The sequence below is a fragment of the Panthera leo genome, chromosome B4 (genome assembly GCF_018350215.1).
Source record: "Panthera leo isolate Ple1 chromosome B4, P.leo_Ple1_pat1.1, whole genome shotgun sequence".
NCBI lineage: Eukaryota > Metazoa > Chordata > Mammalia > Carnivora > Felidae > Panthera > Panthera leo.
In genome coordinates this window covers 45549709-45563518 of record NC_056685.1, presented here as the reverse complement: position 1 = coordinate 45563518, position 13810 = coordinate 45549709, and the positions used below count along the sequence as shown (strand labels likewise).

General features: G+C 41.9%; 1 protein-coding gene across 3 annotated transcripts in view; it reads right to left on the bottom strand.

Moving 5' to 3' along the window:
* The window catches only part of BCL2L14 (BCL2 like 14), a 53509-nt gene extending 45300 nt beyond the window's left edge, over window positions 1-8209 (bottom strand). For all 3 annotated transcript variants that reach the window (XM_042945819.1, XM_042945821.1, XM_042945822.1), the window contains exons 1-2: window positions 8111-8209; window positions 6140-6194 (exon numbers count right to left, since the gene is read on the bottom strand). The gene's annotated coding sequence lies outside the window, so the exon portion shown is untranslated. The remainder of the gene's footprint in view (window positions 1-6139; window positions 6195-8110) is intronic.
* Window positions 8210-13810: the final 5601 nt, after the last annotated feature.

Here is a 13810-nt window from a genome sequence, read left to right as displayed (position 1 = left end):
TTTTGGAACAGGGATCACAGTGGCACAGAAGCAGAGTATAGTTGTGACAGCACGTTTACACTACTGTGGCTTTTGCTAAACACTCCTGATAAACAAGGAGAACCTCATACTTGGTGCTAATGTCATCACTCAAGTCAAAGGAGGCAATGGTGATAAATTTTGCTTATACTTGACTCTTGCACTTGGCAGACAAGAACTGGTTAGTCTCCTAGAAGCAATGGGAACCCTGGGAGAAAGAATTAATGTTGACTTTGGTGTAGAATTTGTGATCATGAAGATAGAAATCTGGCCTAGCCAAACATTGCCTTGTAGGCTGAAGAGAGGCAGGTTTTCATGGCCACAGGCTCCCACAGGCGTAAGGATGACATCTGTAATTTACCCAGACTTTATCAATGATTCCCTCAGCTATGGAATAGGTACTTGTTGTTATACCCATGTTACAGATGAGGATTTTGATGGCACAGGGAAACTGAGAAAAAGTGCCTAGTGTAACACGACCAGTGTGGCAATGTCGGGATTTGAGGAAGCCTAGACCACCAGGCTTCAGAGTTCAGGAAACGAACCACCAAAATTGACTGTCTTCTTAATACTTATTGTGTGGATCTATCCCTGATCATCGATGCTTTTCAATCATCTTTTTGATTTTCTGGACTCACTTTTACTGCTGTTGAGCTTGGTATACAGAACAAGAAGATTGGTGTAGATGAAAACACGAAGGTTTTGAAGTGGATGAAAAGATATTATTGGATATCCTTTCAATGGAATGCTGGAACCTTTGGACATTATTTGATTTTACAGATGTGTGCGTCTTTGCTTGCTTCTGATGGGGTTATTTTACAACTCTGTAGAGACAAAAGCTGACTTACAGGAGACTGATAGTAATACAAAGTGTTCCTTCCATTAAAATGCAGATGGGCTCCTGTGGAATGGGGTTGTTAATTGTCCTGTGGATATTGACCTGTTTTTCCAGTTTGCCTCTATTTGTCAATTTATTCCAGCATTAAAAAAAAATTTTTTTTTATGTTGATTTTTGAGAGAGAGAGAGGGAGAGAACATGAGTGGGGAGGGACAGAGAGAGGGAGACACAGAATCCGAAGCAGGTTCCAGGCTTTGAGCTGTCAGCACAGAGCCCGATGCGGGGCTTGAACCCATGAACCATGAGATCAGGACATGAGCCAAAGTCAGACGCTTAACTGACTGAGCCACCTAGGAGCCCCTGTTCCAGCATTTCTTAACTGACTATAAATGCGTGGTAGTTTAAGTTCTCCTTTGAACTGGTTGTAGTATTATACCAGTCCCACCACCCATTAATGAGGTAAATAAAATATTTGACACATATTCTTTTGTATTATGTGGAAGTTGAAGAAAGATTCTCTATGACCACATTCTAGCCAGGCTCCTCTGAGCCCTTTTTTTGACTAGGCCTCAACCTTGGCCTATAAAGACTTGAGTGAAACACTAACATAATTGCCAACAGCATATGGCCACATCCCAACAATGACCTTAGCTAGGCCCCCTTAAACTGCCTGCCCGAGAAAACTCAAGGATCACAAAAGAACTTAGTTTGTTCGAGACAGCACCTGAGCCCTGGGCCCCTGTCTGCCAGTGTCTGTGGGAGGGCAGGAGCCTAACAGACCCAGATGGTTTCACATGGACTAGACCTCCTTTCTTGTAATTTTTCACTCTGTTCTGCTCTCTGGGTCTCTACTCCATTCTCCCTTTATTTTTTTTTCTTTCTTTTTTTTTTTTTTAACATTTATTTATTTTTGAGACAGAGAGAGACAGAGCATGAACGGGGGAGGGGCAGAGAGAGAGGGAGACACAGAATCGGAAGCAGGCTCCAGGCTCTGAGCCATCAGCCCAGAGCCCGACGCGGGGCTCGAACTCACGGACCGTGAGATTGTGACCTGAGCTGAAGTCGGATGCTCAACCGACTGAGCCACCCAGGCGCCCCTCCATTCTCCCTTTAAAATACACATTCACCCTGTGCAAATCCAAGCTTAGTTCAGTTCACGGTAGACTCTTTTCCCTATTGCGGAGTACATCACTATTTAAAATCTCCTTACCACTTTACCTAGGGCCCAGCTTTGTTTATTTTACCTTTGAAAAAATTATCTCCTAACATTGGTTAAAATCACTTAATTCTCTGCACTTCATGTTCCTTTCAGATTCCTCTTTAATTGTCTAATTGATTGAGAGGCATTGGGATAGAGGTCTCAAGGTTCTGGTATTGGTTGTTTTTAATGGCTTAGTTAATAACTCATTTACAAATAATATAGTACCATAAGGGCTCAGGCTGTGTAGGCAAAGAGTTTGGAGCTGAATCCTGATTCTGCCTCTTATTGGGTAAGTAGAAGGGAATGATCTGGAGAAGGAAGCAAAGGGAAGACATTTGATTTTGAGGTCAAAAGGAAGTCCTTACATGAGCTCTCACTTTAAAAAAACACACATAGGGGCCTCTGGGAGGCTCAGTCAGTTAAGCGACCAACCGACTCTTGATTTCAGCTCAGGTCATGATCTCACAGATCAGGTTTGAGCCCTACATTGGGCTCTATGCTGACAGTGCAGAGCCTGCTTGGGATTCTCTGTCTCCCGCTCTCTCTTGCCCTCCTTGTTCTCTCTCTCTTTCTAGAAACAAATTAACATTAATGGGGCTCAGTGGGTGGGTGGCTCAGTCAGTTGGGCGTCCGACTTCGGCTCAGGTCATGATCTTGTGGTTCGTGATTTCAAGCCCCGCGTCGGGCTCTGTGCTGACAGCTCAGAGCCTGGAGCCTGCTTTGGATTCTGTGTCTCCCTCTCTCTCTGCCCCTCCCCTACTTGTGCTCTGTCTCTCTCTGCCTATCAAAAATTTAAAAAAAAGTAAAAAAAAAAAAAAAAGATGAACACATATAAAAGGTGTCCAAAAGAGGTATTAAAAAATTATTCTGTCACTTGTTAAAATGATAAGGTAGACAAAATTCAGGACTAGGTACTGAGGTTCTGCAGTAGGGCAGGGACATTGGGCTTAGCTCTTAATTTAACAACAGGCAAAGTGGGACTTCCTAATGGAAGGGGTCAGTGGATAGAAAATTGCCAAGAAGAAGAATCACGAATAAGGGGGAATCTGGCTAACCCGACCTGATAGGGTTCTTGCTGGAGGCAGGTCAGGGCAGCCAGACATTCCCTGGGGGATGGCGGGGAAGGAAGAATCTGGTCAGATATCAAGGGGGATCTTCTATCAAGGGTGGGAGATTCTGGCTAAACTGACCTGAAAGGATTCTTGCTACAACTGGACTCTGGGAGAGCATACCCAAGGATGGGGCCCTCAACGGGCTCAGAGGAGCCTGGCTGAATGAAATTCAGGCAAGAAGAGAGTCTTTGTCAGTGGCTAGGACAGAGAGCAAATACAAAAGAGGGGAACTGGCCTGGAGTGAGGGTCAGTCTCTGCTGAGGTCCTTGAAAATATGAATGACAGAAGAAAGGATTTTTTTTTTTTTTTTTTTTTTTTTTTTAAGATTCATTTCCAACAACAGAAGGGAGAAAGAAGACCGGACCACTCTGGTTCAATTGGACTTCTCTCTTCTCTTACCAAGGAAAACAGTCTCAGTTGGAAGGGTCTGAGGCAAGCTGAAGTTTTCAGTCAAGAGGAGATGACAGAGGTGTGTTCAACAGGGCAGGGAGACGCAGGGCCAGTGTTGAGTGGAGCCTGATGCCTGGAGATGATTTGCGTAGTTTTCAGGGAGCTGGCATGCCTCCCAAAGCTTCACCTGTGGTAATTCCCTGCCAAATCCTACACCGCGTTAGTAAAAGGATGATTTGTGAGCTGTTAGAATGGGGGCTTCTGCGTGTTCGCTGAGAGGCCATCAGGGCAGACTCATCCCATCTCCCACGGGGCAGGGGGTTGTCTTTGATGAAGTGCACGTTTGCTCCAGCACGGTTTTTGACAAAGATGCTCATGAGACGCATGTGAACAAGTTGGAGAATTGCAGTCTCGATGACGTTGTAATTGCAAAACTTTCTGGATATGTTTATACTCATTTATACTTGAAGCGTGTGCTGATGCAATGAAGGGCCTGATCTCTCTGGGTCATTTTCCTTTTTTTAAAAAAAGCTTGCTTATTTATTTTTTGAGAGAGATACAGAGTGAGTGGAGGAGGGGCACAGAGAGGGAGACAGAGACAGAGAGAATCCCAAGCATGCTCCACACTGTCAGCACAGAGCCCCACGTAGGGCTCTAACCCAGGAACCACGAGAACATGATCTCAGCCAAAATCAAGAGTCAGACACTCAACCTACTGAGCCACCCATGTGCCCCAAGATCGTTTTCTTTTTCATCTCCTTTCTTCCCTAAGTGTCTGAGCTTGGGCAGATCGCTAAACTTCTCTGGCCTTTCAATATTATGTAAAAAAATGCCTCAATCTATGTATGACTACCTGAATAATTGGTTCATATATGCCTAGAGGGATATAATTTACCTCTGAGTTCTGTCCTTGATTCTGTTTGACATTTTTTGTGATTGACTTAGAAAATGGCAAGTTTCTAGATGATGCAAAGAGGTGGGAAAGCATATGAATGAGTTCTGGCCCCAGAATCGAACAATCTTGGATATGAACCTTGGGTCTGTCACTTCCCGATTGGATGTTGAGCAAGTCTCTTAACTTCACTAGCCTTGATTTTCTTTTCCCTTAAATGAGAACGATAGTAACAACAACAACAATCACAAAAGACTTCGTGTAAAGACAAAACTACTATAGAAGATACTACATGAAACACATTTAGTTAATGAATCCTCCACTAACCATTAGCTGTTCATGTTATATTATTACTAAGCTGGGAACAGGAACGTTGGATAACATATCATGTTTCAGAATTATTGTAGGGTGAAACCAGGAGCTACTACCGAGAATCTAAAAGGCTTATGAACAACCCAGCATCTGGGATTCACTAATCTACTGCATGCGAACAGAATGGGAATGACCTGGTTTAAGAGCAGCTCCTGTCAAAAGCCTTTTAGGGGCTTTAGGTGACTGCTAGCTCAGAATGAATTGATGTGGCATGGCATCCAAGAAAGCTGATGTCTTAGGCTGGGTGAATGGGAGGGCAAAAGAAGCTACAGTTTAACAGTATTCTCACCCTAGTAAGGGAGAGCATGCCCACAGAGCTGTGCTCAGTTCTGCCCTTGTGTTTTTAACAAATGTTTATTTATTTATTGAGAGAAAGAGCATGAATGGGGGCAGGGCAGAGAGAGAGAGAGAGAGAGAGAGAGAGAGAGAGAGAGAGAGGGAGAGGGAGAGGGAGAATCCTAAGCAGGCTCCACGCTGCCAGCGCAGAGCCCAGTGCGGGGCTCGATCCCATGAACTGGGAGATCTTTACCTGGGCCCAAATCAAGAGTTGGATGCTCATCCGGCTGAGCCACCCGGGTGCCCTGCTCTTCTGTTTTTTATTGAAGAAGTAAGGTAGGAAGCTAGACTACCTGAGTTCAAATCCTTGCTCAATGAACTCGGGCAAGATATTTGATCTCTCTGTGCCTCCATTTTCTCATCTGTAAAATGGGAATAATAAAACTTGTACTTATTTCATAGGGCTGCTGTGAGGAGTCCATGGGATGTAAAAGTAAATATGTCATGCTTCCAAAGGTGTCTGGCTCATAGTAACTGCCAGTCTAAGAAGGACATTGTCAGTATCCCAACATGACACGGTCAGAATGGTGAGGGGTGCAGAATCAGTGTGACAGGCAGAATAGTGAATGGATTATCCTCCTCTTATCCCCCTACCTCCTGTCCCAAACACATATGCCACTCCCTTGATATAGGCAGGGCTTCACAGGTTTGGACTGTTGCCTAAATTGGAATGCTCAAGCTCACACCCTACCGGGTCTCTAGCACCAGACGTTAGAGATCATTTAGTTTAGGGCCCTCATTTAAAATATGCTCAAGGTCAAATAGGAAGTTGAGAGCCGAGGTCCTCAAGCCCATGTCCTCTGCTTGTTTCACTCCCCACCTGCCTCCTTCCCTCCATCTGCTTGTCAAAGTCTTGCAAGCCCCAGCTCAACTCCCACCTCTTCTTAGAAGTCTTTTTTCAGATCCCCCAAGGTGAACTGGTCTACACTTTCCCCATAGCTACACCATGGCAAGCTCTGAACATTTTTTATAATACTTACCAGTCTTCTTGGTATTAGAATTCACCATCCATGCTTCTGTCTTCGCCCGGTTTGCCTGAAGAACAAAGAGACAATTTACTCACTTTGCATGGGCACTGTGTTCTGCTTACGTCAAGGCCATCATGAAACGCTCATTGACTTGATTATTAAGGTTGTGTAATGTGGACCATTTATCCTAGAAGAGAGAAGATTTAGCAGAATGGAACTGGGCCTCATGGGGAGGAAGGATTAGATTTAGCTGCTCCGTTCCAGAGAACAGAACGAGGACAAGCAGTAGAAGTCACCAGGGGGCAGATCTGATCTGTTTGGTTGGAGAGAATCCTTCACAGGACAGGCTTTTATTTATTTATTTGTTTGTTTGTTTATTTATCTATTTATTTATTTATTTATTTATTTAAGTTTATTCATTGAGAGAGAGAGAGAGAGAGAGAGAGAGAGAGAGAGAGAGAACATGCACCGGGGAGGGGCAGAGAGAGAGGAAGAGAGAGAATCCCAAGCAGGAATCCCAAGAGAGCCCGGCAGGGGGCTCCATCTCATGAAAACAGGAGATCATGAGCTGAGCCAAAACCAAGAGCTGGACATTTAACCGACTGAGCCACCCATGTGCCCCATGACAATCCTTGAATAAGGAGATGGGTGTCTCATGAGAAGTGAGATTCCATCAGTGAAATTGTTCAAGCAGAAGCGTCATGACCGCCGTCGGGGATGAGGAAGACAGGAATATAGGATACATCCCTGAGATTCCCTGTTGGCTCTCTGTGTTTCAACATCATAAAGATCTTGGTGCCATGTTAGGGTCGACGTGTAGTCGTCAGAGACACAGTATTATGAGGGGTGCACTAACAGGTTTGAGACCGAGTCCAGCAGACCTGCGCCCATGTACAGTTGGGTCTCAACTTGGCTCTCACCAGTCCAGTGTGCAGAAGGGACGGTACCTCCACAAAAAGCCAGCTCCTTTCCCCACTCCCTGTGTTGCTTGCAATATGCCCTCCCTCACCTTTCCCCGTTCTGCTCATTTCTGTCCTGTGCACCTGCAAGGTCAACTTCATGCTGAATTTTACTACAGTGAAAAGTCCTGAGTGTCTCACAGTTGTGTGCTGAAACCTCTCAGCTTAGCCTCGGGGTGTAGTGTTATATTCAAACCTTTTTGAGCATTTCCACATAAAGGCCCTGAATCCATCTTTTCTAGGCTCTTAGCCTTGGAGCTATAGTTTTTCTATTTCTTCTGGCCATTCCATTCCATTTTCAAAGTATGGGTCTAGCTGTTACTTTTCTGGCTGGGTCCCAGGTAGACTTTTGTAAGCTTCCAGCCACAACCTTTCCATTTTCATGGGCTTGTCACCGTCAAGTAGGCACCCCTCTGGTATTGCTCTCAGGATCCCGTTTTCCCCATTTTGGGGACTCCCATCTAAGACTCTCCCCAACTGCTGCATACCCAGGTGTTGATTGTGATCTCCCATTGACCCCTCTCCCCCAAGGTCTACCTAGTTTTCTTTACAACACGGTTTGGCTTCCTACCCATGGCCCTGAGTTCCTCTGGCATCTAGCCTCGTTCGTAAGGTTCTCGCTCAGACGGTTCAGGTCAGTAGAATATCCACCATTCATCAGCCTGATACGTTTGCAATCTCCAAAGTATCTACCTTCATAACGTTCATTTCTAGGTAATATCAAACTTAAGAGTGGGTTCTATTTCAAAAGTTCATTTGTTTTTTTTTATTTTAAAATTTTTATTTATTATTTATTTGTTTATTTATTTATTTATTTAGAGAGCATGTAAACATGGGGAGAGGCAGAGGGAGAGAGAGAGAGAGAGAGAGAAAATCCCAAGCAGGCTCCCTGCTCAGTGTGAAGCCGGATGTGGGGCTTCATCTGATGACTCTGGGATTATGACCTGAGCCAAAATCAAGAGTCAGATGCTCAACCCAGGCGCCTCTCAAAAGTTCATGTGTAAAGGACTTGTTTAGAACTCACATTTTTTTCCTTGCCGTAATGTTCTTCATGGTGGTTAGTTTTGCCAGGCCAGTCCAGGAGAACCCATCTAACCTTCAGGATTAGGCTGGACTGCCAGGACCACAGAATGATTAGGAGTAATAATAGTTGAACAGAATACAATTATGGAATAGAACAGTGTTTCTATGGGGAAATATTTTCAGAGTTCTAACTAAGAATGCTGGGATTCCTTTAACTGCCCGCAGTTTGCACCCTTAGTAAAAGAAAACAGAGCCACTGCAATTTAGGGAGGGGTTACTCTGCACCAGGCGGGGTAAACTCATTATGTGACTTATATGGTTTCATCCTCATGTCAACACTAATGGAGAGTGGTGTTGGTACTGCTATTAATCCACCTTTTGAAGATGAGGGAATGGAGGCCAAAAGAACTGATCTCAGTGACTTTGGACAGGAATTCTGGTAAAATAAAATCTGGTGAGTGCTAGGAAAGGCACAGGGATTCCAGAGGACGGAAGGGGTGAGAAGAGAATCAGATGGGGCGACAGAGGGAGTAAAGGTTGAGTCAGGGCTGGGGAAGGTGGAGGCAAGTGGCTGTGGACATGACAGGCAGATTGGCTCCGAGTAGGACGGTTATAGACAATATATATTCTCTTCCCCTGTGACATGTCTTTGGCAGACCCTGTTGGAAGGTGCTTGAAACAACAGAGAATAGCCACGGTCTGCCTATGAGAAGGAAGAGTGGCAATAGTTAGTTTCAGTCCTGGAGGAGATCCAGCATGATGTGGGGGAGCCCTTCATGGCCCCAGCTGTTCATTACCCCCTGTGCCCGTGTGCCTATGACTTTGTGCCCTCCCTTCAAGACTAGGATGCTCTGCCTTGTCCTTCGATTCTGGGCTAAGTTGTGTACCTTGCTTCAACCCTTACAATATGAAAGTCAGGACTGAAGCCCAGGCTTGGGGGACTTTTGTCCATTAGAGCTTGCTTTCTTGTACACACTGCATAGTAGCCATAACGACATGTCCAGGCCCGCCTGATGAGGCTGAGAGATACATGGAATGGAGTCCCAGCTGACCCAGAGGGATCCTGCCTTGATCAGCTAAACCCCACACATGAGCGAGGCCAGCTAAGATCAACAGAGCCACCTGGTCTATATCAGCTGAACCTTGCAGACTTCTGAAAAATAAGTGGTTTTATTTAATTAAACAAATCAAACTTTTAATTTTGAAATCCATGTAGATTTACATGCACTTGTAAGAAATAAAGATCCCATAAAAAAAAAAAAAAAAAGATCCCATGCACCCTTTATCCAGTTTTCCTCAATGGTAACATCATGCAAAACTATAGTACAGTATCATAACCAGGATAGTGACATTGGCAGAGTCAAGATACAAAATACTTTCATCAGCATAAGGATCCCTCATGTTGCTATTTATGACTACATTCCCTTCCCTTTTGCTCCCACCCTCTCCGTAACCCCTGGAAACCCCCAATCTATCCTCTGTTTCTATTATTTTGTCATTTCAAGGATGTTATATGAATGAAATCATATAGGATGTAACCATTTGGAATTGGCTTTTTTTTTCACTGCATAATTCACTGGAGATATATACCTATGTTATCACATCTGTCAATAGTTTATTATCTTTTACTGCTGAGTAAAGTGTTCCAAGGTATGGATGTACTACATTTGTTTAACCATTCATCCATTGAAGGACATCTGGGTTGTTTCTAGTTTGGAGCTGTCATGAATAAAGCTGCTACAAACATCGGTGTACTATTTTTGTGTAAATGTAAGTCTTCATGTCTCTGAGATAAATGCTCAGGTGCTCAATTTCTGGGTCATAATGGCAGTTGCATGATTAGTTAAAAAAAAAAAAGACCCTGCCAAATCCTACCCTTTTACATTACCACCAGCAATGTATTGGTGACCTATTTTCTCTGCATCTTTGTCAGGATTTGGTGTTTATTGTTGCTACTTTTTATGTTTGCCATTCTGGTAGGTAGGTCATGACTTCTTATAGTGGTTTCAGTGTGTATTTCACGGATGAGGCTGAGAGATACATGGAATGGAGTCCCAGCTGACACAGAGGGACCCAGCCTTGATCAGCTAAACCCCACACAGAGGGAGGCCAGCCAAGATCAACAGAGCCACCTGGTCTATACTAGCTGAACCTTGCAGACTTCTGAAAAATAAGTGGCTAATAATGAAGAACATCTTTTCATGTGCTTATTTGTCACCTGTATATCTGCTCTGGTGAAATGTCTCTGTGTGTGTTTTGTCTGTGTTCTAACTGGATTGTTTGCTTTTTTTTACTGTTGAATTTTGAGAGTTCTTAATATATTCTAGATACTCATCTGGTTTTCACATATTTCTCTCCTACTCTGTACCTTGTCTTGTTATCTTCACAAGGTCTTCCACAGAGCAAATGTTTTAAATTTCGATGAAGTCCAATTTATTAGCTTTACCTTTTATGGATCATGTTTTGGGTGCCAAGGCTAAGATCTCTGCCTAGTTCTAGATCCTGAATATTTTCTCCTACTTTTTCTAAATGTTTTACAGTTTTACATTTTACATTTAAGTCTGCGATCCATTTTGAGTTCATTTTTGTATAAGGGGTGAGATTTAGGTTGAGGTTCATTTTCTGATCATGGCTGTACAATTACTCCAGCACCATTTGCTGAAAAGGCTATCTTTTCTCCACTGAGTTGCTTTTTCACGTTGTCAAAAATCAGTTTGGCATATTTGTGTGTATCTATTTTTGGTTTCTCCAGTATGTTCTATTGATCTATGGGTCTATCACTCCACCAATACCATACAATCTTGATTACTATGGATTAATTCCTTCCACTTTTTTCTTCTTTTTTTTTTTCTTTTAGAAAGAGAGAGTACAAGTGGAGGAGACGGGCAGAGAGAGAGAATCTTAAGTAGGCTCTATACTAGCATGGAGCCCGATGCACGGCTCATCCCATGACACTGGGATCATGACCCAAGCCGAAATCAAGAGTTGGATGCTCAACCAACTGAGCCACCTAGGCACCTCTTTTTCTTCTTTTTAGCTATTCTAGTTCTTTGCCTTTCCATTTAAGTTGTAGAATAACTGCCTATATCTATAAAAAAATCTTGCCACGATTTTGATAGGACATGCATTGTATCTTGAAATCGATTTAGGGAAAATTGACATGTATCCTTATCCATATTCTATATTCCGTTTATGTTTATCTATCTTGATCTATATTAGCTATATCTTATCACTATCTACTTGTGTTCATTTATCTTTATCTACGTATCTATATTTCATCTATATTGAATCTTCTAGTCCATGAACACACTATGTCTCTCCATTCAGATTTAAAAAATCTCTTTGATCAGCATTTCAGCATAAAAGTCCTGGGTATGTTTTGGTAGATTTACATCTAAGTGTTTCATTATTTTTGGGGTGATTGGCAAATGGTTATAAATATAAAATGGTTATAAAATATAAAAATTATATTTTTTTAGTTTTGGTGTCCACATGTCCACTGCTAGTATACAGACATAAAATTGGTTTTTGTATGCTTGTCTTATATCTTGTATCTTTGCTGAACTTAGTACTAGGAGTTTTTGATTTTTTTTTTCTTTTTGCTTTGTTTTCTTTTTTCTTGTTGCACAGGCTAACACTTCCAGCACCATGTTGAATAAGAGTGATGAGAGTGGATATCTTTGTATTATTGCTGATCTTGGGGTGGGGGAAGCATTCAGCCTTTCACCATTAAGTATAATGTTGCTGTAAGCTTTTGGTAGATGTTCTTACCAAATTGAGGAATTTCCCTTCTATTCATATTTTTCTGAAAATTTTTACCATGAATAGATGTTGAAATTTGTCAAATGTCTTTTCTGCATCAATTTATATGATCATGTAATTTTTCTTCAATAGCTTGTTAATATTATACTGATTAATTTTTGAATATTGAAATGGCCTTCCATCCCTGGAATAAACCCCATTTGGTCATGGTGCATAATTCTTTTTATGTGTTACTAAATTCTATTAGATAATATATATATATTTTTAAGGATTTTATATCTATAATCAAGAGGGATATTGGTCTATAGTTTTCTGGTTTTCTGCCTTTGTTTTTGGTATAAATCAAGCAAATTGGGAAATATTTCTTCCTTTTCTATATTCTGAAGAGATTGTGTAGAATTGGCATTAATTCTTCAAACATTTAGTAGAATTATCTAGTGAAACCATCTGGGCCTGGAGATTTCGTTCTTTCTTTTAAGTTTATTTATTTATTTTGAGAGAGAGAATGCTGAGGGGGAAGAGAGAGAGGGAGAGAGATAGAACCCCATGCAGGCTCTGCACCATCAGCACGGAGCCTGATGTGGGGTTTGAACCCATGAACCATGAGATCACGACCTGAGCCAAAACCCAGAGTCAGACGGCTAACCAACTGAACCACCCAGGCCCCCCATGAGATTTCTTTCTTTTGAGTTTTAAAATTATGAATTCAACTTCCTTATAGTTATGTGGTTATTCACATGGCTTATTTCATTTTGAGTGAGTTGTGGTGGTGTGTGTGTGTGTATGTGTGTGTGTTTAGGAATTGGTCTATTTCATCAAAGTTGTTAAATTTATGAGTGTAGAATTGTTTCTAGAATTATCTTATTATCCTTTTGATGTCTACAGGGGCTATAGTGAATCTCCTATTTTATTCCCAATATTGGTAATTTGTGTCTTCTCCCTCTTTTTCTTTGTTAGTCTTGTTAGAAGTTAGTCAATTTCATTCTTCTTTTCAAAGAACCAACTCTTGATTTTCTCTATTGTTTTAAATTTCATTGATTTTTGTCCTTATTATTATTTTTAATTTAATTTTTTATTTTTTTAAATTTACATCCAAATTAGTTAGCATATAGTGCAACAATGATTTCAGGAGTAGATTCCTTAGTGCCCCTTACCCATTTAGCCCATCCCCCTTCCCACAATTCCTCCCGTAACCCTCAGTTTGTTCTCCATATTTGAGTCTCTTCTGTTTTGTCCCCCTCCCTGTTTTTATATTATTTTTGTTTCCCTTCCCTTGTGTTCATCCGTTTTGTCTCTTAAAGTCCTCATATGAGTGAAGTCATATGATTTGTCTTTCTCTGACTAATTTCACTTAATATAATACCTTCCAGTTCCATCAACATAGTTGCAAATGGCAAGATTTCATTCTTTTTGATTGCTGAGTAATACTCCATCGTGTATATATACACCACATCTTCTTTATCCATTCATCCATCAATGGACATTTGGGTTCTTTCCATACTTTGGCTAATGTTGATAGTGCTGCTATAAATATTGGGGTGCATGTGTCCCTTTGAAACAGCACACCTGTATCCCTTGGATATATGCCTAGTAGTGCAATTGCTGGGTCGTAGGGTAGTTCTATTTTTAGTTTTTTGAGGAAACTCCATCCACACTGTTTTCCAGAGTGGCTGCACCAGCTTTCATTCCCACCAACAATGCAAAAGATATCCTCTTTCTCCACATCCTCGCCAACATCCATTGTTGCCTGAGTTGTTAATGTTAGCCATTCTGATGGGTGTAAGGTGGTATCTCAACGTGGTTTTGATTTGTATTTCTCTGATAATGAGTGATGTGGAGCATTTTTTCATGTGTAGGTTGGCCATATGGATGGCTTCTTTGGAGAAGTGTCTATTCGTGTCTTTTGCCCATTTCTTCACTGGATTATTTGTTTTTTTGT